This window comes from Haematobia irritans, chromosome 5 (genome assembly GCF_050003625.1).
Source record: "Haematobia irritans isolate KBUSLIRL chromosome 5, ASM5000362v1, whole genome shotgun sequence".
In the NCBI taxonomy this organism is placed as follows: domain Eukaryota; kingdom Metazoa; phylum Arthropoda; class Insecta; order Diptera; family Muscidae; genus Haematobia; species Haematobia irritans.
Genome location: NC_134401.1, coordinates 102,249,461 through 102,276,070, shown reverse-complemented (window position 1 = coordinate 102,276,070; position 26,610 = coordinate 102,249,461). Strand labels below are relative to the sequence as shown.

General features: G+C 27.7%; 1 protein-coding gene and 1 long non-coding RNA gene across 2 annotated transcripts in view; one reads left to right on the top strand and one right to left on the bottom strand.

Annotated features, from left to right (window-relative positions):
• RYa (RYamide) overlaps positions 1-26,610 on the bottom strand; it is a 108,144-nt gene that overhangs the window by 56,371 nt on the left and 25,163 nt on the right. The window lies entirely within an intron of this gene.
• LOC142241375 (uncharacterized) lies at positions 19,053-19,874 on the top strand. The gene is made up of 2 exons (XR_012723604.1): positions 19,053-19,537; positions 19,601-19,874. It is a non-coding gene; the product is annotated as an uncharacterized LOC142241375 (long non-coding RNA).

Sequence of the window (26,610 nt, the reverse complement as noted above, 5' to 3'; positions counted from 1 at the left end):
TTGGACCAATCAACCTTAAGAAAAATTAAAAAAGCAACCAAAAATGACAAGTGCTATACAAATAATGAATTTTTTAATCAATTCATATAAAACAAAAAAAGAACAAAGAACAAAGGCTTCGAACATCCGCTACTTTGTCCCTAAAGAAAATGTCAATATCTAAATCAATTGTTTTGGAATGTTTGGGCAAAAAGAGGGAAACAAAAAACAATTAAAAATGTTTAAAAACTTTTCAAGCAAAAAGGATATTAACATAGTAATTAACTGCTGTTGTATGTAGGAGTAGGAGTGGCACAAGGCATTCTAGTGAAGTTGATGTCCCAAGAATAAAGACTACAAATATGGCCATCTGAAAGTCTGATTAAGTAAATCAAGCTTGGAGACAAATCTAAAGTTCAATTACTACCCTCTGTATTTGTAAAGGACTTTTGACATTTTTTGTTGTTTGTTTTTCTATGATGATTCCATGTAAAAGATTTTGTAAGTCTTGTTAACACTTTTTAACAAATTGTTGAGATTATTTAGGCCAAATAAGTAACAAATTGTGACGATTTAAATTAAATTGCCACAAACACCCAAGGATAACAACCCCTCTAAAATTTGTGTAGGTAAACAGTTTTTTGTAAGGTTTTTTTTTTTGGACTATTGTGGGATATTCAAACATTACCTTTTGATTTTCTATTTTAGATACGAGCTAAAGCGGAAATCTTTCTTTAACATTTCACTTGTTATTTTAAATTGGTTGTCATTCTTATTCTTTTGGTTGTAAATGGAGCTCTTTTGAAATGAAAAATATCTCAAATTTTCTTTTGCCTTGGCTATAGGTATTACATCACTTATAGTCATGCAATATTTTAACAGGTTGACTGATAAGTCCCCGGTCTGACACATAGATGGCGTCGCTAGTATTAAATGATGAAAAACAAGTAAGGAAAGCCTAAGGTCGGGCGGGGCCGACTATATTATAATTATATTAATTATATTATATTATTATTTAATTATATTATAATTATATTAATTATTATATTAGTAATTATAAATTCTTTAATATCTTTAGCAAAGGAATACGCTCACCGACGCTATTGTTTTGTTTTCAAAAATGTATGCTACTTCAATTTTATTCAATCTACTCCACTTTTTTCCAAAATCTACTTCACTCAATTTTTCACTAGCGGCAGCACTGGTCCGTTCGATTCACACCAGAAACTAGTCCTGTACCGATGTTGGGGTATATCCATTACCCGTAGGGTGTTTCCAAACATTTCATGGAATCTAAGTATTTGAGGAATGCAGTACTTTATAGACGTTTTCGAAAGCCTTAAACAATTCTTACAATCGCCAAATATTTATTTTTTGTTGTTTATTTTCTTACGATTACGATTTTTCGTTAAATCAAGCGTAAATTTTGTTATTTAGAATATCGTTAAATTGGATTTTTCGCTAAAAGGGGTATTCGTTAAACAGAGTTTCGAATGTATATAGCACTTTACTTTGTTGTATTACATATCAGCCACCTTGTGTACTATTATAGACCCAACTATTGCAATTAGTCCATTTTACCTTATGACCTATTGTTTCTTATGATAATTCGATTTAAGTTTTATGTTAAAATTCGCATTACTTTGCTGAATATACAGGTATTTAAAACAACCACAAAAACAAATCCGTATTTAGGAAAAAGTCTGCAATCTAATATCAAACAAGACTGTGAAGCACTCACATCAGCACTACGCCTGTTATTCGAAATTTAAACTGCTAACTGTTTGTACTGTAATTTGTACGCTTTGGTAGAACCTACGAGTATATGACTGAGGGTGTATGGATCTATTTCAGACACACACACTCACACACAAAGATTCATAACTTCGAATTTACATGAAATCAGTCCCACATACTCTCTGTAGAATATTTGTCAAAAACGATTTGTTGGTATACAAAAGGTGTTGACATAACATGACATGTTGACACAACACGTAAACATTAGAAGAGATCAAGTAAAATGTCATATTGACAAATATTTCAGTTAAAATGGTCATTTGAGACATTCTCATGTATAAATACACGTGGAAATGTGTGGGGTAGCTACATGTTTGACATTCAAAGCCAGGGAGAACCAATAATGTGTTGACAATCCTTTACATATTAGGTCATTTATAAATGCTCTCTTGCCCACACTCACTCTCATAAGAGTGTATGTTTGTATTTTCTAAATGGATACTCTTATTGCTACTGTCCGTAAACATTTTATGCTTGCTTTCGAATCAAAATCAAGTTAACTACAAATATAAAGGCAATATATGTTTACGATTTCCACTTTTGTTTTTTTTTTATTTATGCTTACCGTAACAAAATATAATATACAATAAATAATAGATGGCGATTTTTGTCTAATATTGTTTGTTTTTTTTTTTGTTTTTGCAATCATAGAAGTTGTAGGTATGTCAGTCGTGATAAATAAAGTCACGTTTTTCTATTAGGCCACCTCCATGGGTTTTCCTCAAATACCTTAGTGACACCAAATGTGCGTGCGATGATTATGTGGATGTAGTTGTGTGTCGGAGCATACGTGAAATTATCACTTTTGGATAATTTAATGAATTATTACTTTTACGCACTTTGTTCGCCTAATCGGTCACAATGTAATAGCTAATCAGTATTTTATGAAGTCACATCTTATCGGTAGTTAATCGAAATTTATTAACAGCAGTGATAAATTTATGGCATTCTACATTGAATGGATAGCATAAAAATAATTAAACGATGCTACTTATTAATATGTGGGATGGGAGAGTTAAAACTTGCAATGTCATAGCTTTATCTTTTTTATATTTGTTACTAATAAGTACAAATATGAAATAAATATAAATGATGACTAGAAGACGTATTTAAATTTATACTCAGATAGTCACGAAGATAAGGCTATACACTGAAAAACAATGAACACATCAAGAAGAAAAATTTTGTTTAATTTTAGAAAATTTAGATTATTTTTAGAAAATTTTAACTAAACAGTATTTCAAACTCTGACATCACGCCGATGTCACAAAAATAAGGAAACATTTTTCGACAAATTAAATAAAATTTATGCGACATAATTAATTTCTCTTTCACTTGTTAAAGAAAAATAAAATAAAATAAAAATCCCCGCATTCGGGATTAATTCAGTCCCGAAAATCCAGGGATAAGAATCTATGTTTTTTTTTAAATACCTCAATCAGAGTGACAAAAGTGCTTCGACACTTGATTCAAACGCATGCAAATGCGTATAGATCTTAATGGTAAATATTTTTGGAAAACAATAAAGCGATTCTGAAATGTAAAAGGCAACCCTCGTACCTTTTAAAAACACCAAAATTAATTCTTTGTAACAATAGTACACCTCAAATTAATTAATAAATCAACAAGTAAATCAAAATTGAATTAGATTCGCTCATTTTCTCCTTACCTTTGAAGTGAAATCTTCATTTGTCTCTAATTATCTTCATAACAATAAAAGTCATAAAGTGTATTTTCATGATGTTTTCAAAGATAACTTTCACCTGACCAATGCAAAAAAAATAATATCCAAGAAACTTTGTCCCCTCACACATATAATAATAAAATGGAATTCAATATTGAAGATTGTTCATTGTTTCAGTTGCTATGTTGTATATGTAATTGTTATATCCTTATTTGATATATACACACACCCGCACTCTCAACCATTTCCCTGTATATATGTTACGTTAAGTACCACTTCTTTGGTAATAACTAACATTTTCAGAATTGTTATGTTTTGGATAACACGTAGTTCTCTGAGTATTAGATCAAGGGTGGGGTGGAAATGGAGCAATTTCTTAACTCTTGCTAGTGGTTTTTATGCAAAAATGTTTTCGGAAATAAATTTATTATCGAACGAAGAGCTTAATTTGCCTTACATGAAAAGTTTTGCAGTCACGTAGAATATCTGTTTCTTTATGAGTTGTAAATGGGGAAAAGTAAAATAGCACCTGCTTATCAGGAAAAAAAAATTGCAAAAGATTGAGATTAGATGCTAGTGTTTTCAGATGTAAGGGAAAAAAGAAACCTTGAAATTCCCATTTACAAGGTACGAAAGCTTAAAATTCTAAATCTTTTTAGAATAAATTTGAAATAAATGCACTCTGTTAATATTTGTATGTTTATGTTTTAACACAAATTTATTTGATATAATAAGGATAGATGCCATGAAGTACTACCAAATATTTTTGTGTGAAAATATTTTTCATTAAATACATCAAGAGCAAAAGATCTGTTCCTTTCGATTATTTATTCCCTAAAAGTGCACAAAAATAAACACCAAAGTCTTCGGATTTTAATACGTTGGACTTTTGCGTCTGGGTCATTTGGAGAGCAAGGTTGGTACTACAATAAAAACAAAATGTCGATCATCTCAAGACGGAGATTTGTCATGAATGGGACATTTCGGCCATAGACCATGGTTATTCCATGGTCTTTCCAAAACTTTCCTTTACAACTAAGAAGTACTTTAATTTTCTATAGAAATAAAATTTCGACAAAATATTCTATAGAAATAAAATTTTGAAAAAATTGTCTATAGAAATAATAGTTTGCCAAAATTTTCTATACAAATTAAATTTTAACAAAATTTTCTATAGAAATTAAATTTTGACAAAATTGTCTATAGAAATAAAATTTTGACAAAATCTTCTATAGGAATAAAATTTTGAGAAAATTTTCTATAGAAATAAAATTTTGACTAAATTTTCTATAGAAATAAATATTTGACAAAATTTTTCATAAAAATAAAATTTTGACAAAATTTTCTATATAAATAAAATGTTGACAAAATTTTCTATAGATAAAAAGTTGACAAAATTTTCTATAGAATAAAAACTTTTGTTGTTCTATAGAAATAAAGTTTTGACAAAATTTTCTATACCAATTAAATTTTAACAAAATTTTCTATAGAAATAAAATTTTTTACAAAATGTTCTATAGAAATAAAATTTTGACAAAATTTTCTATAGAAATAAAATTTTTACAAAATTTTATATAGAAATAAAATTTTGACAAAATTTTCTATAGAAATAAAATTTTGAAAAAATTTACCATAGAAATAAAATTTTGACAAAATTTTCTATGGAAGTAACATTTTAACAAAATTTTCTAAAGAAATAAAATATTGACAAAATTTTCTATAGAAATAAAATTTTACAAAATTGTTTATAGAAAAAAATTTTGACAAAATGTTCTATAGAAATAAAATTTTGACAAAATTTTCTATAGAAATAAACTTTTGACAAAATTTTCCATAGAAATAAACTTTTGACAAAATTTTCTATAGAAATAAAATGTTGACAAAAATTTCTATATAAATAAAATTTGCACTAGGAGTACAATTAGTAGTGTAGTCAAGTGTTCCAAATTTTATTGAAATCGGTTCAGATTTAGATATATCTCCCATATATAGCTTTCGCCCGATTTACACTCATATGACCACAGAGCCTAATTTTTTGATCTAATTTAGTTGAAATTTTGCACAGGGAGTAGAATTAGCATTGTAGCTATGTGTGCCAAATTTGGTTGAAATCGGTTCAGATTTAGATATATCTCCCATATATAGCTTTTGCCCGATTTACACTCATATGACCACAGAGGCCAATTTTTAACTCCGATTTAGTTGAAATTTTGCACAGGGAGTAGAATTAGCATTGTAGCTATGCGTGCCAAATTTGGTTGAAATCGGTTCAGATTTAGATATAGCTCCCATATATATGTTTTTCTTATTTCGACAAAAATGGCCAAAATATCAACATTTTCCTTGTAAAATCGCCACTGCTTAGTCAAAAAATTGTAAAAATGACTCTAATTTTCCTAAACTTCTAATACATATATATCGAGCGATAAATCATAAATAAACTTTTGCGAAGTTTCCATAAAATTGCTTCAGATTTAAATGTTTCCCATATTTGTTTACTAACATTGTGTTCCACCCTAGTGCATTAGCCGACGTAAATTTCGTGTCTATAGATTTTGTAAAAGTCTATCAAATTCTGTCCAAATCGAGTGATATTTAAATGTATGTATTTGGGACAAACCTTTATATACAACACCAACACCAACACATTTGACGGATGTGATATGGTATCGAAAATTTAGATCTACAAAGTGGTGCAGGTTATAATATAGTCGGCCCCCTCCGACTTTAGACTTTCCTTACTTGTTAATAAGAAATTTTAAATTATTTTGTTTCAAATAGGTTAAAAAGAGAGTAAAAATTAATAAAATGGTACAAATTATTTAAATTTTATCGAAAAAAATCTAATCCATTCTAAAAAAATTGGACATTTTTGAAAATATTTGAGGTCAAACGTTTTAGACAAGCGTTATAATGCATTAAAAATCATAAAAAAATTATTTATTTGGCAACATATCACACAATTTTATAATTCACATCCAAAACATTGAATTCGGACCACATCTTAAAAAGTGATGCAAATTCAGTGCAACGGCCACACCAATGTGGTATCTAAATGAGCCTGACATATCGGGCTGCCACCTAACCTAACGGCTGTTGAAATGGTGGACATCCGTCCTATGACAAGCCTATGTTAAATTCATCGCTTCTGCGCCAATTTTTCACCACTTCCGGATCCAAAAAGAACATTTTCACTCCATTTTTGGGGATGCTTTTTTTGCTGGGTTGTTCTGGATGATTTCGATTAGAATATTATATTTAATCTAGGTTCAAAATTATCATACCCTGAACACTTAGTGGTTTTGGATATAAAATAATTCCATTGACTTGTTTCATTTTCTCCTGACAACATCAACTAAGGAGCCTTTTCACTTCATCGTTTAAATTTTATGTGCATAATGGATTCAATATCAATGTCAAGCTATAATCTTAAAATTATCCTTATCAACTGCAACATAATCAAATCTCACAAATGCACAATTTAAATTATTCAATACGACAAAAAAATGTATGTTTATACAAATTCTATCTTAAGCCGATAACTGCATATAATATTGTCAGATATAAATAAAATCCAGTATCTAGTAATAAAATATGCTTCGAATTACAAAGACTTGTCCTGGCTCAACTTTACCTTTTGCCATAGCTTTTCGCCTACCGCCCAAAGGACTGAATTTCTATTGAAACTCTTCTCGTTTTAGGTTTAGCGGTTTTTTTTCCTTTTCTTTTGTTATACTTTTAGCTGGTAAGGGATTTTATATCTACATATTCTACAGTTTGTTGTTATTGGTGGTGGTGTTGTTTTTCCTGTTGATTTTTTTTTGTCATTGTTGTCATTCAACTTTTGCTCAAAATGGAGATTTGTTTAAAGCCACAGGTTATTCAAAAGGTTTTCCATTATCAACCAATCGAAGTTTCTTCTTTAACGTTCGATGGCCGATTTGCATCCTAGCCATAACTAAAATGCACTATTTGCATTTGTGTTGGAGTTCCTATGATAGCGGATAAACGACCATAACCGGATATTTTCAAATTGTGTTGGGCATTTTTTGAAGAATGAATGGTTGACTTTTATTTTCGATCAAGTGAAGTAGTACTTCTGTGGACATAAAGTAAGAAGCCGATTTTTTTCTAATGGAATGGAAAGTTAGTAATTTATTTTATCCCCCTTAAAGTAATTACCTCCCTATAAAATACACTAATTCCAACGATTTCTCCAATAGTAGAAACATGCCTTTCCAACATAGCTTCAATCGAATCGAAACGTGTTCCCGCAATGGTCTCTTAAGTTTTGAGAGTATCCTGAAGTAAAACGGAATTAACACCCATGTTCCGATATCCACTTCAATTCCACTTCCACTATTCACATCAAATCCACGAACGTGAAAATTTGGTGTTATTAATTCCACGTTCTTTTTTGAACTTTTCTGTAACCAGCTGGGTTGCACAAATCATCCAAAAATTCACCAAGGCGGAAATCAAAATAAGTGGAATCAATAGACTTATTATAATTTATTATTTTTTAATTAAAAATGACGCAGTTTTAATAAAACTCATGTATAAAATATAAAATATTTCAAATTTTTTACGCGAGTACTTTTTTTTTAACCGGAAATATTCCCATCTTGGACATAATTCATCTTTCACTAAGAATTTTGCAAGTGAATTGATTTCACTAAAATTCCGGTGAAAGTAGATTGTAGGACACGAAAATCACATTCACCCGGAATTGGATTAGGGAACATGGGCATGAATCAGGAGAATACCATGGTTTCGAAACGCTCTACTACTACGAGGGTTCTCTTATATATTTAGGTTATACGTACTCAGAACTTTTTGAGGAGCGTTATTTATGTTTTTTTTTTTTTTTTAAATATTCATCTCGCCCAAAACATGAAATTAAATTGTGAAAATTGTCTTACAAATTTCAACCTGATGTGACCTATCGTGAGATTGAGACATCATAAATATTTGACAGTCAAAAAAAATTGCTAGCGTTGGATCTACGGTTTCCACTGGTGTCAGAAATAATCTATCAAAATTTGAAGAAAATTTTACAACAAATCTACCAAATTGAAAAAAAAAAAAATATGTTTTTGATTTGGGTTTATAAATACTGTATTGTGAATGTGTCGATTTTTAAATGTATTTATAGCTTCCATCAACAACGGGACTACACCAACAAAACTCAAAATTCCTATATCCATAGAAAATTTCATCAACTTATTTCTAAAGAAAATTTTGTCAAAACTTTATTTCTATAGAAATTTTTTTTCATAATTTTATTTCTATAGAAAATTTTGTCAAAACGTTATTTCTATAGAATTTTTTTTTCATAATTTTATTTCTATGGAAAGTTTTTTTCAAAATTTTATTTCTATAGAAAATTTTCTCAAAATTTTATTTCTATAAAAAAGTTTGTCACTATTTTATTTCTATAGAAAACTTTGTCAAAATTTTATTTCTATTGAAACTGTTCTCAAAATTTTATTTCTAAATTTGTCAAAATGTTATTTCTATAGAAAAATTTGTCAAAATTACTTATCTATAAAAAATCTGTCCAAATTTTATTTCTACAGAAAAATGTTTCAAAATTTTTAGGTCTATAGAAAATGTTTCAAAACTTTTATGTCTATAGAAAATTTTCTCAAAATTTTATGCCTATAGAAATTATTTCTATAGAAAATTTTGGCAAAATTTTATTTCTATAGAAAATTTTCTCAAAATTTTATTTCTATAAAAAAATTTGTCAAAATTTTATTTCTATAGAAAAATTTGTCAAAATTTTATTTCTATAGACAAATTTCTCAAAATTTTATGTCTATAGAATTTTTGTCAAAATTTTTTTTCTATAGGAAATTTTCTCAAAATTTTTTGTCTATAGAAAATTTTCTCCAAAATTTTATTTCAATAGAAAAATTTGTCAAAATTTTCTTTCTATAGAAAATTTTGTCAAATTTTTGATTTCCAAAGAAAATTTTGTCAACATTTTATTCTGCAGAAAATGTTGTCAAATTTTTATTCCTAAAGAAAATCTGCCAAAATTTTATTTCTATAGAAAATTCTGTCCAAATTTTATTTCTATGGAAAATTTTGTCAAAAACTTATTTCTATGAAATATGTTGCCAAAATTATTTTCTATAGAAATTTTTAAAATTTTATTTCTATAGAAAATTTTGTAAAAATTTTATTTCCATAGATTTTTTTTCAAAATTTTATGTCTATAGGAAATTTTATTAAAATTTTATGTCTATAGGATACTTACTCAAAAATTTTTGTCTATAGAAAATTTTCTCCAAAATTTTATTTCTATAGAAAATTTTGTCAAAATTTTATTTCTATAAACAATTTTCTCAAACTTTTATCTCTTTTTACATTTTTTTATTGCTATAGAAAAATTTCTTACAATTTTTTTTTCTATAGAAATTTTTTTAAAAGTTTTATTTCTATAGAAAATTTTCTTAAAATTTTATTTCTATCGAAAATTTTGTCAAATTTGTATTTCTATAGAAAATGATGTCACAATTTTATTTCTATACACAATTTTGTCAAAATCCTATTTCTATAAAAGATTTTGTCAAAAAGTTATTTCTATAGAAAAGTTTGTCACATTTTTATTTCTATTGAAAATTTTGTCAAAATTTTATTTCTATGGATTTTTTTTTTTTTTCAAAATTGTATGTCTATAGGAAATTTTATTAAAATTTTATGCCTATAGGAAATTTTCTCAAAATTTTTTGTCTATAGAAAATTTTCTCCATAATTTTATTTCAATAGAAAAATTTGTCAAAATTTTCTTTCTATAGAAAATTTTGTCAAATTTTTGATTTCCATAGAAAATTTTGTCAACATTTTATTCTGCAGAAAATGTTGTCAAATTTTTATTCCTAAAGAAAAGTCTGCCAAAATTTTATTTCTATAGAAAATTCTGTCCAAATTTTATTTCTATGGAAAATTTTGTCAAAAACTTATTTCTATGAAAAATGTTGCCAAAATTATTTTCTATAGAAATTTTTAAAATTTTATTTCTATAGAAAATTTTGTAAAAATTTTATTTCTATAGATTTTTTTTCAAAATTTTATGTCTATAGGAAATTTTATTAAAATTTTATGTCTATAGGAAACTTACTCAAAAATTTTTGTCTATAGAAAATTTTCTCCAAAATTTTATTTCTATAGAAAATTTTGTTAAAATTTTATTTCTATAGAAAATTTTGTCAAAATTTTATTTCTATAGAAAATTTTGTCAAAATTTTATTTCTATAGAAAATTTTGTCAAAATTTTATTTCTATAGAAAATTTTGTCAAAATTTTATTTCTATAGAATTTTTTTCAAAATTTTATGTCTATAGGAAATTTTATTAAAATTTTATGTCTATAGGAAATTTTATTAAAATTTTTAGTCTATAGAAATTTTTCTCAAAATATTATTTCTTTAAAAAATTTTCTCAAATTTTTATTTCTATTGAAAATTTTATTTCTATAGAATTTTTTCAAAATTTTATATCTATAGAAAATTTTCTCAAAAAACTAAAAAAATTTTGTCAAAATTTTATTTCTTTCATTCGTTTTGTTTTGTTATTGTTGGTTTTTGTTCTTTAATCATTGTTGTTGTTTTTTTGATTTCAGCTTAAAACCATACATTGACTAAACTACAAGTGTAGCTTAACCAACAGAGGAAAAGAATGTTTGTCAAATTTATTTGGGCAAAGCCCTATAGACTGCAAGATGGTTGGATGGACGCACATTCGGAATTACCACATTCCTCATCAGCATCCTCTACTTGCAGCAAAACTATCAACCAATTATCAGAATAAATTCAGACAGTTCATTAAACCCAACAATAAACCACACTTTTTTGTCTATAGAAAATTTTCTCCAAAATTTTATTTCTATAGAAAATTTTCTCAAAATTTTATTTCTATAGAAAATTTTGTTAAAATTTTACTTCTATAGAAAATTTTGTCAAAATTTTATTTTGTTGGACCAATCCCGAAAATATATATGTTTGAAGCAGAATGTGTTTGTGAGTATACATTACAGAAGTAATTTTTTATGAACTTAGTAAACCATTCTGTGAGCTACCCTACGATGGCAGTTCCGAAACTTCTTAGCCTAGCACAAAAAGCGCGGTATAAACAGAAAAAAGTTAAGTGTTTTGGAAACTTCCATCTCTGTTATGAACACATGTTAAATTTTGTTTCGATCTGGCAACTTCTTCATATAGAAAAAAAAATCCTCAATTCTCAAATAAATAAAAAATGTTGTCAACATTTTATTTCTATAGAAAATTTTATCAAAATTTTATGTCTATAGAAAATTTTCTCAAAATTTTATGTCTATAGGAAATTTTATCAAAATTGTCTATAGAAAATTTTCTCAAAATTTTATGTCTGTAGAAATTTTGACAAAATTTTATTTTAAGTGCAAGCATAATGTTCATAAACAATACACACATATTTTATTAAGTTTGTTTATTTATAACATTATTGTGTTATATTTTTGTAACATTATTTTGTTGGACCAATCCTGAAAATATATATGCTTGAAGCAGAATGTGTTTGCGAGTATATATTACAGAAATATTTTTTTTTTTGAGGGTGTACCAGTATGAACTTAGTAAACCATTCTGTACTAATAAACCATTCTATACTAGTTACTTAACCTCGTGTTAACCCCATCAACGGATTCAAAAACTGCAACACTAGAATTATTGGCAAAACTTGGTAAAAGCGTTAGCGAATAGTCAATATTTGCTTCACACCACAGAAATTGGTTTTCATAAAAAAAAACTGGGATCAAAAATTTGATAAACCCATAGGCCAATTAATTGCGATGACGTGCGGAGTATTAAAACCCCTCTGAAACACATATTTCAATTAGATGTCTTTATATGAAAATATAGCTGTGGAAAACTATTTAGGAAAATGAAATTAATTCAATTTTTAGCCAAAAAATCAGATGTCATTCAAATGTTCCTCTCGAATCGAGTGGTTGGATGAACTATTCAATTGAAATATAGTTTTCATCAAATGGAACAGATACGCTTCTTTTTGTACCGGCAAATTGAATCAAAGATATTGAATTTCCATTTCAAAAGTCATAGTGAAACAAAGTGACTCAGAAAAAAAGCAACCGGTAGAAAATTAAGAACCCAAACTCTCAATGTTAATTGAAGTATAAAGAAAGCAGTATTTTACCTCCAGCAAAAAGAGAACGACATGAACTAAAATAAAACTCTTTTTGTTCATGAAATTAGTTTATTTTAGTTAAATTTTGCCAAATGTTGGAAATTTTTCTTATTTTAATTATTTTATTCTTACTTTAATGACGTGAACTAGAAATGATACAAATGAAATGAAATACAAAATTTTACTAAATATGAAAATTGTTCATATTTTCCTAAAATGGGTGAAGTTTGTTGGAAATGAGTTTATAAGTTTCTCAAATTAATACTTTTTATTTAATTGTGTCTTTCTGGAACTTCGTATAGCGCTACAGACATTTTAACAATTTTTAATTCCGATTTTTTCTTCCGACATATGGAATTTTATTAAACAACAGAAAAAAATATTATTTGTAATAAATTTTCTTCTAACTATTTATTTGTATTATACTGCTATTACTACAATATTTTAGTTAACATTTTCTAAGTTAAAACTAAATTTTCTTTCATGGTGAGTTTACTTTTTTTGGGAGTAGGAATGAGCTGAATTAGAAAGAGTCCGGCTAGACAAAAAGCACATACTTGGACTCTTTGTATTGAAAGAATGTAACCCAGAACAATAATTGTCAAATATAAGACAAAATTACTTATGCAATTATGATAATATATATCAACAATATTTTTAAAATTAAAATTTTGACAAAATTTTCTATAGAAATAAAACTTTGACAAAATTTTCTATAGAAATAAAATTTTGACAAAATTTTCTGTAGAAATAAAATTTTGACGAAATTGTATATAGAAATAAAATGTTGGCAACATTTTCTATAGAAATAAATTTTTGACAAAATTTTCCATAGAAATAAAATTTTGATTAAATTTTCTATAGAAATAAAATTTTAGAAATAAACTTTACCTAAATTTTCTATAGAAATAAAATTTTGACAAAATTTTCTATAGAAATAAAATTTGGAAACATTTTCTATCGAAATAAGTTTTTAATAAAATTTTCTAAAGAAATACAATTTTGATTAAATTATCCATAGAAATAAAATTTTGGCAGATTTTTTTTAGAAATTAAATTTTAGAAATAAATTTTAACAAAATTTTCTGTAGAAATAAAATTTTGACAAAATTTTCTATAGAAAAAAATGGCTCTATTAACCATGTTCCTTAATCTATATCTGTCCATAAAGCTCGAAAAATAATTGTATGATTCGATATAATGCATTTGGACGTCAATTGCCTATTTTCGGTATCAGGCTAACATGAAATATGAAAAAAAATTTTGGCAAAATTGTCTATAGAAATAAAATGTTGGCAACATTTTCCATAGAAATAAGTTTTTGACAAAATTTTCCATAGAAATAAAATTTGGACAGAATTTTCTAGAGAAATAAAATTTTGACAGACTTTTCTTTAGGAATAAAAATTTTACAACAGTTTCTACAGAATAAAATGTTGACAAAATTTTCTATAGAAATCAAAATTTTGACAAAATTTTCTATAGAAATAAAATTTTGACAGAATTTTCTATAGAAATAAAATTTTGCTAAAATTTTCTATAGAAATAAAATTTTGACAAAATTTTCTATAGAAATCAAAATTTTGACAAAATTTTCTATAGAAATAAAGTTTTGACAAAATTGTCTATAGAAATAAAATTTTGCTAAAATTGTCTATAGAAATAAAATTTTGCTAAAATTGTCTATAGAAATAAAATTTTGACAAACTTTTCTGTAGAAATAAAATTTTGACAAAATTTTCTATAGAAAAAAAAAATTTGCTAAAATTGTCTATAGAAATAAAATTTTGACAAAATTTTCTATAGAAATAAAATTTTGACAAACTTTTCTATAGAAATAAAATTTTGACAAAATTTTCTATAGAAATAAAATTTTGACAAAATTTTCTATAGAAATAAAATTTTGCTAAAATTTTCTATAGAAATAAAATTTTCACAAAATTTTCTATAGAAATAAAATGTTGACAACATTTTATATAGAAATAAAATTTTGCAAAAATTTTCTATAGAAATAAATTTTGACAAAATTTTCTGTAGAAATAAAATTTTGAAAAATTTTCTATAGAAAAAAATTTTTCTAAAATTTTCTATAGAAATAAATTTTTGACAAAATTTTCTATAGAAATTAAATTTTGCTAAAATTTTCTATAGAAATAAAATTTTAACAAAATTTTCTATAGAAATTAAATTTTGCTAAAATTTTCTATAGAAATAAAATTTTGACAAATTTTTCTATAGAAATAAAAATTTTGACAAAATTTTCTATAGAAATAAAATGTTGACAACATTTTCTATAGAAATAAAATTTTGCAAAAATTTTCTATAGAAATAAATTTTGACAAATTTTTCTGTAGAAATAAAATTTTGACAAAATTTTCTATAGAAATAAAATTTTGCTAAAATTTTCTATAGAAATAAAATTTTCACAAAATTTTCTATAGAAATAAAATGTTGACAACATTTTCTATAGAAATAAAATTTTGCAAAAATTTTCTATAGAAATAAAATTTTGAAAAATTTTCTATAGAAATAAAATTTTGGCAGAATTTTCTATAGAAAAATTTTTTCTAAAATTTTCTATAGAAATAAAATTTTGACAAAATTTTCTATAGAAATAAATTTTGCTAAAATTTTCTATAGAAATAAAATTTTAACAAAATTTTCTATAAAAATTAAATTTTGCTAAAATTTTCTATAGAAATAAAATTTTGACAAATTTTTCTATAGAAATAAAAATTTTGACAAAATTTTCTATAGAAATAAAATGTTGACAACATTTTCTATAGAAATAAAATTTTGCAAAAATTTTCTATAGAAATAAATTTTGACAAATTTTTTTGTAGAAATAAAATTTTGACAAAATTTTCTATAGAAATAAAATTTTGCTAAAATTTTCTATAGAAATAAAATTTTCACAAAATTTTCTATAGAAATAAAATGTTGACAACATTTTCTATAGAAATAAAATTTTGCAAAAATTTTCTATAGAAATAAAATTTTGAAAAATTTTCTATAGAAATAAAATTTTGGCAGAATTTTCTATAGAAAAAATTTTTTCTAAAATTTTCTATAGAAATAAAATTTTGACAAAATTTTCTATAGAAATAAATTTTGCTAAAATTTTCTATAGAAATACAATTTTAACAAAATTTTCTATAGAAATTAAATTTTGCTAAAATTTTCTATAGAAATAAAATTTTGACAATTTTTTCTATAGAAATAAAAATTTTGACAAAATTTTCTATAGAAATAAAATGTTGACAACATTTTCTATAGAAATAAAATTTTGCAAAAATTTTCTATAGAAATAAATTTTGACAAATTTTTCTGTAGAAATAAAATTTTGACAAAATTGTCTATAGAAATAAAATTTTGGCAACAATTTTTCTATAGAAATACATTTTTGAAAAAAATTTTCCATAGAAATAAAATGTTGGCAGAATTTTCTATAGAATTAAAATGTTAAAAATAAATTTTAACAAAATTTTCTGTACAACTAAAATTTTGACAAAATTTTCTATAGAAATAAAATTTTGACAAAATTTTCTATAGTAATAAAATTTTGACAAAATTTTCTATAGAAAAAAAAATTTGATAAAAATTTCCATAGAAATAAATCTTGGGCAGACTTTTCTATAGGAATAAAAATTTGACAACATTTTCTACAGAATAAAATGTTGACAAATTTTTCTGTAGATATCAAAATTTTGACAAAATTTTCTACAGAAATCAAAATTTTAACAAATTTTCTATAGACAATAGAAACAAAAATTTAGACAGAATTTTCTATAGAAGTAAAATTTTGACAAAGTTTTTTATAGAAATAAAATTTTGACAAATTTTCTATAGAAATAAAATTTTGACAAAATTTTCTATATAAATAAAATTTTGACAAAATTTTCTATAGAAATAAAATTTTGCTAAAATTTTCTATAGAAATAAAATTTTGACAAAATTTTCTATAAAATAAAATGTTGACAAAATTTTCTACAAAAATCAAAATGTTGACAAAATTTTCCATAGAAATAAAATTTTGATAAAATTTGACATAGAAATAAAATTCTGGCAGAATTTTCTATAGAAAAAAATTTCTACAGGAATAAAAATTTGACAAAATTTTCTACAGAATAAAATTTTTACAAAATTTTGTATAGAAATCAAAATTTTGCAACAATTGTCTATAGACTAAAATTTTGCAATAAATTTCTATAGAAATAAAATTTTGCAAAAATTTTCCATAGCAATAAAATTTTGCCAAAATCTTCTATAGAAATAAAATTTTGCCAAAATTTTCTATAAAATTAAAATTTTTACAAAATTTTCTATAGCAATAAAATGTTGCCAAAATCTTTTATAGAAATAAAATTTTTACTAAATTTTCTATAGAAATACAATTTTGCCAAAATTTTCAATAGAAATACTATTTTGCCAAAATTTTCAATAGAAATAAAATTTTGACTAAATTTTCTTATTTTTTGTTCTTTAGAAATAAACTATTGCCAAATTATTCTGTAAAAATAAAATTTTGACAAAACTTGTTATAGAAAGAAGAAAGAAATTGTTATAGAAAGAAAATGACGCAAGCTAAATCGTTAAAACGTTTAAAATTCGACACATTTACAATTCAGGGGATATTTATACACCCACAAAATTCTCCCTAATAATATATACATACACAAACACAAACTTAAAAAAAAAGATTTTTATTTTAAATTTGTTATATTTGTGTTAATATTTTATTCAAATTGTGGTAGATTATTTTTGGCACAAGTAGCAACCGTGATTACGAATCAAATTTTAATCGTATCGGATGAAATTCTCTCTTCCACTAGTCTCCGGAAGACAAATCTTGAGATCGATTTATGTGGAGAATTATAACTAAAAGTGATCCGATATGCCCCATTTGCAATACCGACCTAAATCAACCATTTAAGCCAAATTGTTAGTCGGTAACTTTTCCGGAAGTTAACATGATTTCAACAGACGGGCGGGTGAATGGACATTGCTAAAACGACTTAGAATTTCACCACGACCCAGACTATACATTATATTTCGATGTGTTACGACAATTCTCATCGAATTTTCAAAATTCTACGAAACTTTGATCTTTCGAGCTATACATTTTAATTTGAACCCACTGTCCTAGTACAACCCTTGCACTAGTTTACCTGAACTTCTCTTGGGTATTGTTGTCATAATTTTATTACCAGTGTAGTCAGTCAATCATTGAGTTCTTAAAGTGCAGCATACTCTATAATTGCAAGCAAAAACCACATGAGAATACATTAACAAACAATGATGTTTGAACATTTAATCATATTAAAAAGTTCATAATCATGTTAACGGTTTGTTGTAACATCAGTTCCATCCATATACACGCAATGCTTACACAGGAAAAAAAAAACAGTGGACTGTTTCATGAGAAAAAATTTAATATTTCCATATTTTATTTCCACAATATGTTCAAAGAAAACAATTGTCTTCAATCACCAAATTAATTGATCCCACTAAGTTTTCATTGAAATTTGTTCAATCTTAGCAATAATTGTACCAATTTCCAATTTTAATCAAAAAATTGATTGATCCAATTTTAATTTTTGTGATTGTTTTTTTTTTCTTTTATTATTGAAAAATTAAGTTTTTAATTGTTATCTTTTTTTAATTCTATAAAAATTGTACTTGGAAAAATATTGATGATATATTTTTCAGTGTTGTCAAAGCAAGGAAAATTTAATGACCTGGTATTTGTTTTAGCTACGAGCAAAACAAAAATTATTTCATTCCTCCCAAACGAAATTTTAGACTAGGTTAGGTTAGGTTAGGTTAAAATGGCAGCTCGATTGAGATTCAGGCTCACTTAGACTATTCAGTCCATTGTGATACCACATTAACTAAAAGTACCTATTACATATGGGCACTTCTTTAACCGCTGAACCTTCTTTATTATTTTTCTTTGTTGAACCAACAACCAGATTGTTCCAAAATCATTAGCAGACTGCTTAAGTTAACGTTTTCCAGATCCGCCAGTAATCTGAAGGTATATGCTCCTAAAAGTTGCTTGCGCTTTACACAAAATGCAAGACACTCACACAAGAGGTGTTTGATTGATTCCTTTTCATCCGCATCATGACAGCTCATACAATAGTCATTATACTTCGCGCCTATAGTTTTTGCAAAATCGCCTATCAGGCAGCGACCCGTTATAGCAGATATCAGGAGTGATATCTGACGTCTCGAGAACCCTAGCATATCTAGTGTGCGGTTTAAGTTTAAATGGGGCCATATTTGCTTGGTGTCGGTACAGCCCTTGCAATTCTCCCATCGAACATTTGCCATCATAACAGCCTTCTCACGCAGCATGCACCCAGAGAAATGATTGGTTGGAATTCGATTAGGACAACAGTTTGATAGTGGAGACCCACAATTTTTAATTGTGTGGAATAATTGTTACTTATTTCTCTTGTTTGATAGTTTATATAATCAATATAACGGTGGTGTGACCAAAAGTTGGTACACACGACCAAACATTGGTCGTTATTTATACATTGAAGTAACTAACTATTTCAATTTATTCCACCCTGTTGTGATAACTGATTTGTTTTACCAATGTGTCACTAAACCCAACTGAAAGTCCGCCTAGCCAATAAGTTGGTTGTGTTAACAAATTTTATAGTTATAAAGGAATTTGTTGCTATGGACTACATAAGTATGACAACAAATAAGTTGTTGTTTGATTTCATTAATTATAAACTCTAAATTCTCAAAATTTCAATACAATTCAAATTTTTCATGTCGAGTACCCAATATTAGAGAAAATTCTGGCCATAAAGACTTGCTGTGAATTAGGTATATATTCTTTTTAATTCGGTAGCTGCATTCTTAAGTGGTGAGTAACATAATCATCAAATAACATTAATACCACTCACTCACTTACGTTCTTCCCTACTAGAGATATTTTAACAAATGTGACGATTTCCGAGGATGTGAATGGTAAATATATAGATTGGCTACCTCGCCATCGAACTTAAAATCGATCAGAACTGAAGAAAGATTCTGGTGCAAAGACATAAGAACATTTCAAGGTCCATGCGTGAGTCACGATCGAGTAATTGTGAGTGGAGCATCAGCAGCATCTGCATCATTTCCATTCAGTTTTTAATCTCTGTTGGGGTTTTGGGTACATTGGGGTACTGCCACTCAAATCGAATGACATATATAACCATGTAAGGCGTGTACTATTAGACAAACTTTGCCAACAGAACACGATCAAAGGTACTTTTTTAACGTTAACGCATTTTTTTTTTATATTATGTCTGCTTTTCTTCCAGAAATTTAAAAAAATATGTTTTGACCTCCTTGGACCTGAAAATTGTGTAGATTTCGCAACTCTTGCTATTTCATGAAGTTTCTTTGGCAGTTCATAAAAGGTTCTAAAGATGACGATGTTTTATTAGGTCAATAGTCAATAAAAATATTAATATGTATTAAAATTAAATACAGACTAAAATTAATTCACCAAATGGTTTCTTTAATTTCTCAAGTATTGGTTGTCCGAAAATAATAAATAGTTGTTTCAACAAACGAATAAAATCTTATTGGTTGGGATTACCAATTAGACTTATAATGTGCCCAAATTTTAGTTATCCAACCAATTTGATATACTGTTGTGCAAGACAACAGTTGGTTGCTTTGACAAATTTTGTCAGTTATATTCTGGTAGTAGATGGGACCGAATAATTTGGTTGGCAAAAGAATTGGTTGGCACAACAAATTTGTTTTCTGTGTGTGAGCTTCCAGGTATACCAACAGATTCTAGTTCCCCTGGAATATGTAAGGTAGTCCCTAGCCTTGCCAACTCATCCGCTTCGCAGTTCCCCGGTATGTTCCTATGGCCAGGCACCCATATTAGGTGAATATTGTACTGCTCAGCCATCTCATTGAGAGATTTGCAGCAGTCGTTGGCCGTTTTCGAGTTGAGGAACACAGAGTCCAAGGACTTTATTGCAGGTTGACTGTCTGAGTATATATTAATGCCCACATTTTTTGGAACATTACTTCTCAGCCAGTTCGCCACCTCTCTTATTGCTAATATTTCAGACTGAAAAACACTGCAGTGATTAGGTAATCTTTTCGCTATTCGAAGTTCCAGATCTTTAGAATATACTCCCAATTGTCCATTTTAGAATATACTCCCAATTGTCCAAATTTTTGCACGGTAATTAGAGAGCCAAATTTCAACGGGATCGAATGAAACTTGCACCTGCAGGAAGCTCGGGAAATCAAATCTGAGGTCAAATTGGTTTATATGGGGCCTATATACAATTATGGACCGATATGAACCAATTTTTCCATGATTTTAGAGTTTAATGAAGTTTTCAACTGCATGAAATCAAATCTGGGGATCGGTTTATATAGGGGCTATATATAACTATGCACCGATTTGGATCAATGTTTGCATGGGCCAAATTACAACCGTATCAGATTAAAATTGCACCTCCAGGAAGCTGCTGAAATTAAATCTGGGGAAATTAAATCTGAACTCAGTTTAAGCAAACTTCTGCCATTTTAGGAAAATTGTGCACTATATTTGTATACAACTTTTTTTTTGTTATTTTTAGTTCACGTCATTAAATATGAGTAACATTTACTCATATTTAACTAAAATCAAAATTTAACTAAAATCAAGTAATCATCATGAACTAAAATAAAGTTCAGTTGGCATTAGAGCCCCTTTTTTCTGGGTGTAGTGAATAGCACCCCTAATCTTCCCTGAAAATTCTTGAAACTTTCCTTCTAGGATGGGGCAAGGAAGGTTGCCTCTTCGTTCATAACCTTCCCCCAACTGCCTTTGTAAAATTCAAGAAACCTTAAGATTTTTTTTTGCAGTTTTAGAGGAGGACCTCCTCCCCGACCAAATATTGAAAAGTGATGTAGTGTATCTTTTGTAAACGTCCCAGAAAATGTCATGCAAATTATAAGCCTAAAGGGGCGGCCTCTCTTCCGTCCAAGTATCACAAAATCAGATATCAGCTATTAATATCGTAACCTCTCCGTAGTCCTCTGTAAATTTCAAGTAACTCGGTAAAGTTTAATTGTTTCTCTGTATGTACATAAGAGAAGCGGATGTCTCCCTATGCCCTTTTATTTTTATTAAAAAATCAGGAACCTGATATAAATTTCATAACCTCACCCATTTTTTCCGTAAAATTTCAGTCGGGGGATTTTAGTTTTGTTTTCACTGTACTTTAAAAAAAGTCGGGCAAAGGGGTGGTCCCCCTCCCCGACCAAATATCGAAAAATAATGTAGCGGATTTTTGTCTAGATGCCAACCCCAACATTCAATGAAAATTTCAAGCAAATCGCATAATTTTGTTCCAAGTTTCAAAAAGTAGGGCAAGGGGGAGGTCCCCCTCCACGTCCACATATAAAATCATCCGGTACCTGATATTAATTCCATAACCTCACCGCATGTTCTCTGTAAATCTCAGATAATTTAGAGAATTTTAGTTTTTTCACTGTACTTTAAAAAAAAAGTCGAACAAAGGGGAGGTCCCCCTCCGCCGACAAATATCGAAATATAAAGTAGCGGATCTTTGTCTAGATGCTAACCCCAACCTTCAATGAAAATTTCAATCAAATCGGTCAACTTTGGTCTAATTTTCAAAAAGTCCGACAAAGGAGAGGTCCCCCTCCGCGACCAGGTGTCAAAAAATGAGGTACCCTATTTTTTTACCACATGAACGCCCCCTACGATCTCTGAAAGTTTCAAGTAAACCGGTTTAGCCGTTTCGGAGCCAACTCGGAACATACAAACAATCAAACAAACAGATAATATTATATATATATATTGATAGATGAACCAATATGGGCCACTTTGTATTTACATGGTTGTTAGAGGCCATATATTAACTCCACGTACCAAATTTCAACCGAATCGGATGAAATTTGTTCCTCCCAGAGGATCCGCAAGCCCAATTTTTGCATGGTTGTTACAGGCCATATACTAACATCACGTACCAAATTTCAATTTCAAAATTTGCTCCTCTTAGAGGATCCGCATGCCCAATCTGGGGATCGGTATATATGGCGGCTATATATATATAATTATGGAACGATACGGCCAATTTGCAATACCATCCGACCTACATCAATAACAACTACTTGTGCTAAATTTCAGCTCGATAGCTTGTTTCGTTCGGACGAACGGATAGACATCGCTCGATCGACTCAGAATTTCATGACGATCCAGAATTTGATGTGTTACAAACGGAATGACAAAGTTAATATACCCCCATCCTTTGGTAGAGGGTATAAAAATTAATTAAGTATTGCAATTAACATCAATTAAATGTTCAATTGAATCAATCCAAAATATTAAATGAAAATTGCTAATGAAATCAATTAATTGTGTGTAGTGATTAAGGATATTTTAATTAAAAAACAAGTAAGGAAAGTCTAAAGTCGGGCGGGGCCGACTATATTATACCCTGCACCACTTTGTAGATCTAAATTTTCGATACCATATCACATGCGTCAAATGTGTTGGGGGCTATATATAAAGGTTTGTCCCAAATACATGCATTTAAATATCACTCGATCTGGACAGAATTTGATAGACTTCTACAAATCTATAGACTCAAAATTTAAGTCGGCTAATGCACTAGGGTGGAACACAATATTAGTAAAAAAATATGTGAAACATTTAAATCTGAAGCAATTTTAAGGAAACTTCGCAAAAGTTTATTTATGATTTATCGCTCGACATATATGCATTAGGAGTTTAGGAAAATTAGAGTAATTTTTACAACTTTTGGACTAAGCTGTGGCGATTTTACAAGGAAAATGTTGGTATTTTGACCATTTTTGTCGAAATCAGAAAAACATATAATGGGAGCTATATCTAAATCTGAACCGATTTCAACCAAATTTGGCACGCATAGCAAAAATGCTAATTCTACTCTCTGTGCAAAATTTCAACTAAATCGGAGTTAAACATTGGCCTCTGTGGTCATATGAGTGTAAATCGGGCGAAAGCTATATATGGGAGATATATCCCAATCTGAACCGATTTCAACCAAATTTGGCACGCATAGTTACAATGCTAATTCTACTCGCTGTGCAAAATTTCAACTAAATCGGAGTTAAAAATTGGCCTCTGTGGTCATATGAGTGTAAATCGGGCGAAAGCTATATATGGGAGCTATATCTAAATCTGAACCGATTTGGCTGATATTTTTCAAGTTTTGCGAGACTCATAAAATATTTGGATGTACGGAATTTTAGGAAGATCGGTTGATATACACGCCAATTATGACCAGATCGGTGAAAAATATATATGGCAGCTATATCTAAATCTGAACCGATTTTTTCCAAAATCAATAGGGATCGTCTTTGAGCCGAAACAGGACCCTATACCAAATTTTAGGACAATCGGACTAAAACTGCGAGCTGTACTTTGCACACAAAAATACATCAACAGACAGACAGACGGACGGACGGACAGACAGACAGACAGACAGACAGACAGACAGACGGACATCGCTAAATCGACTCAGAATTTAATTCTAAGCCGATCCGTATACTAAAAGGTTGGTCTATGATTACTCCTTCTTGGCGTTACATACAAATGCACAAACTTATTATACCCTGTACCACAGTAGTAGTGAAGGGTATAATTAATGAGATCAATGAAATTTGAATTTTTTTCTTTGTACTCATCAACACACAAATATCCCTATAGTCATTAGCACATACGTAACGCATACATTCAAGCATGTCTATTTTTAGACCAATGCGTAAAACACACACAAGCACATTTAAACAATCTAAAAGCAAATAAACAAATTTTGTAGCAACGATATATGCACCTAATACAGCAAAATTGGCAATAAAGTAATTTTACGTATATTCGAAATTCGTAAAATTTGAAAGGGCAAATTTACACTCAATTATGGAAAATTTTAACTTATATGTATTATTACAAAAATTATCACAAAAATTAGAGGGAATTTCATAGTTTGAAAGAAAAAATGTGTGTTCAAAAATGCTAAAATATCTTTATAATTCATTTGTGTATAATTTTTCCACCTTTTTTAGTTCTTTTAACAAATGTTCACAAACAATTATTAAAGTGTAGGAAAATGTTTCATATTGGAGGAATTTTACATTGAATTTATTTGTACGGTCATTGAAATTTGACAAATTCAAGAAAAGTTTTTAATTATTTTTTTTTTAATATTTCATAGAGAGAATTTCATAGTTTGAAAGAAAAAATGTGTGTTCAAAAATGCTAAAATATCTTTATAATTCATTTGTGTATAATTTTTCCACCGTTTTTAGTTCTTTTAACAAATGTTCACAAACAATTATTAAAGTGTAGGAAAATGTTTCATATTGGAGGAATTTTACATTGAATTTATTTGTACGGTCATTGAAATTTGAATTTAGTTTATAAAAATGTTTAAGACACACTTGAGCTGGGAAAAAAATCTTAAAAACGTTTAAAACTAAACTAAAACAAATTATTTATTTCTTTGCAAGAAAAATAATTTAATTTTAGTATCAGTTTAAAACTCCGTTATTATATTTCTAAGTAGCATAAATTTTACCATAGCCTTTTTGCCTTTTTTAACCATCATTAGCATCGTTTACAAGAAGCTGCCTTTGCTTCACATCTTTCATCATTATATGCTCTATTTACATTTAGCCTAACATTTTGCAGAATTTCTATGTAAGCCTTTAAAAATCATTTACTCTCAAAAATCTTCTTGCAAAAACCCATAACTTGGAATCTTATCAAAGGCTCAGAAAATGCATTAAAAATGTATGTAAGTGAATTGAATGTTTATGTGTACAAATAATGCGTGTAAGAGGGACAACAAAGATACACAACCTTTAGAGCAGGCCTTTGTAAAGGATAAGACTAAGGGTTTGGTTATACTGGAGAAATTTTTTGGCCAAAATGAGGTTCAAATTTTTTCCAAGAACATTTTCAAAATAACTTGACACCATTTCCGAAAAAGTCCCCATCCATGATGTTATATATTCAATATGAGCTAAAACTGTATGGTAATTTGACTGCATCGACAAAAAGGAGTGTTCGGTTCAAAAAAAAAAAAATGCGGCAATAATTTTGGTACTGATTCCGTGGAATTGTAATAATGATGCATTTGAAATTTTCTTACACTCAAAAAAAAGTTTACTTGGATTCAAAGATTTTGACCTTCCTTTAAGGATTTTGGTATTGATTCCGAGCCAAAGATGTGCGTTCTTTAAAATAAGGAAATTTTTTTGCGACCTATCTGGCTTTAAATCTAGGATCTATAAAATTAAAATTAGGATACTGATCTCATTTATCGAATTTTCATTCTATTTTTCCGGTATATTAATAAAGCTTTTCACGTACAAACAAATGCCAGTTTAAAAATCCAAATTATGACGGATACTTCGAAGTAAAAAATATTTTCTTAAATCCTCAAAATAAGTCTTAGCCTATATTTGAAGCGTATTTATCTTAAATCCGAAGATTCAATATTTCAGTTAATTTAAGGACGATTTCTTTAAATCAAAAATGTGTTTCTTTACTATAAAAAAAATTTGCCTTAGTTTAAAGTCATGCAACTTTAACGAAGGGACGCAAATTTTCAAAATGTATGTCCTAAATTTCATGAAAAAAATTTTTGAAGCAAAGATTATAAACTTTCTTGTAATTAAAATTTTATTATTTTAAAGAAATTTGTCCTTAATAGTGTGTAAATTGCGCATCCTAAAATTGAGGTATATTAATAAAGCTTTTCACGTACAAACAAATGCCAGTTTAAAAATCCAAATTATGACGGATACTTCGAAGTAAAAAATATTTTCTTAAATCCTCAAAATAAGTCTTAGCCTATATTTGAAGCGTATTTATCTTAAATCCGAAGATTCAATATTTCAGTTAATTAAAGGACGATTTCTTTA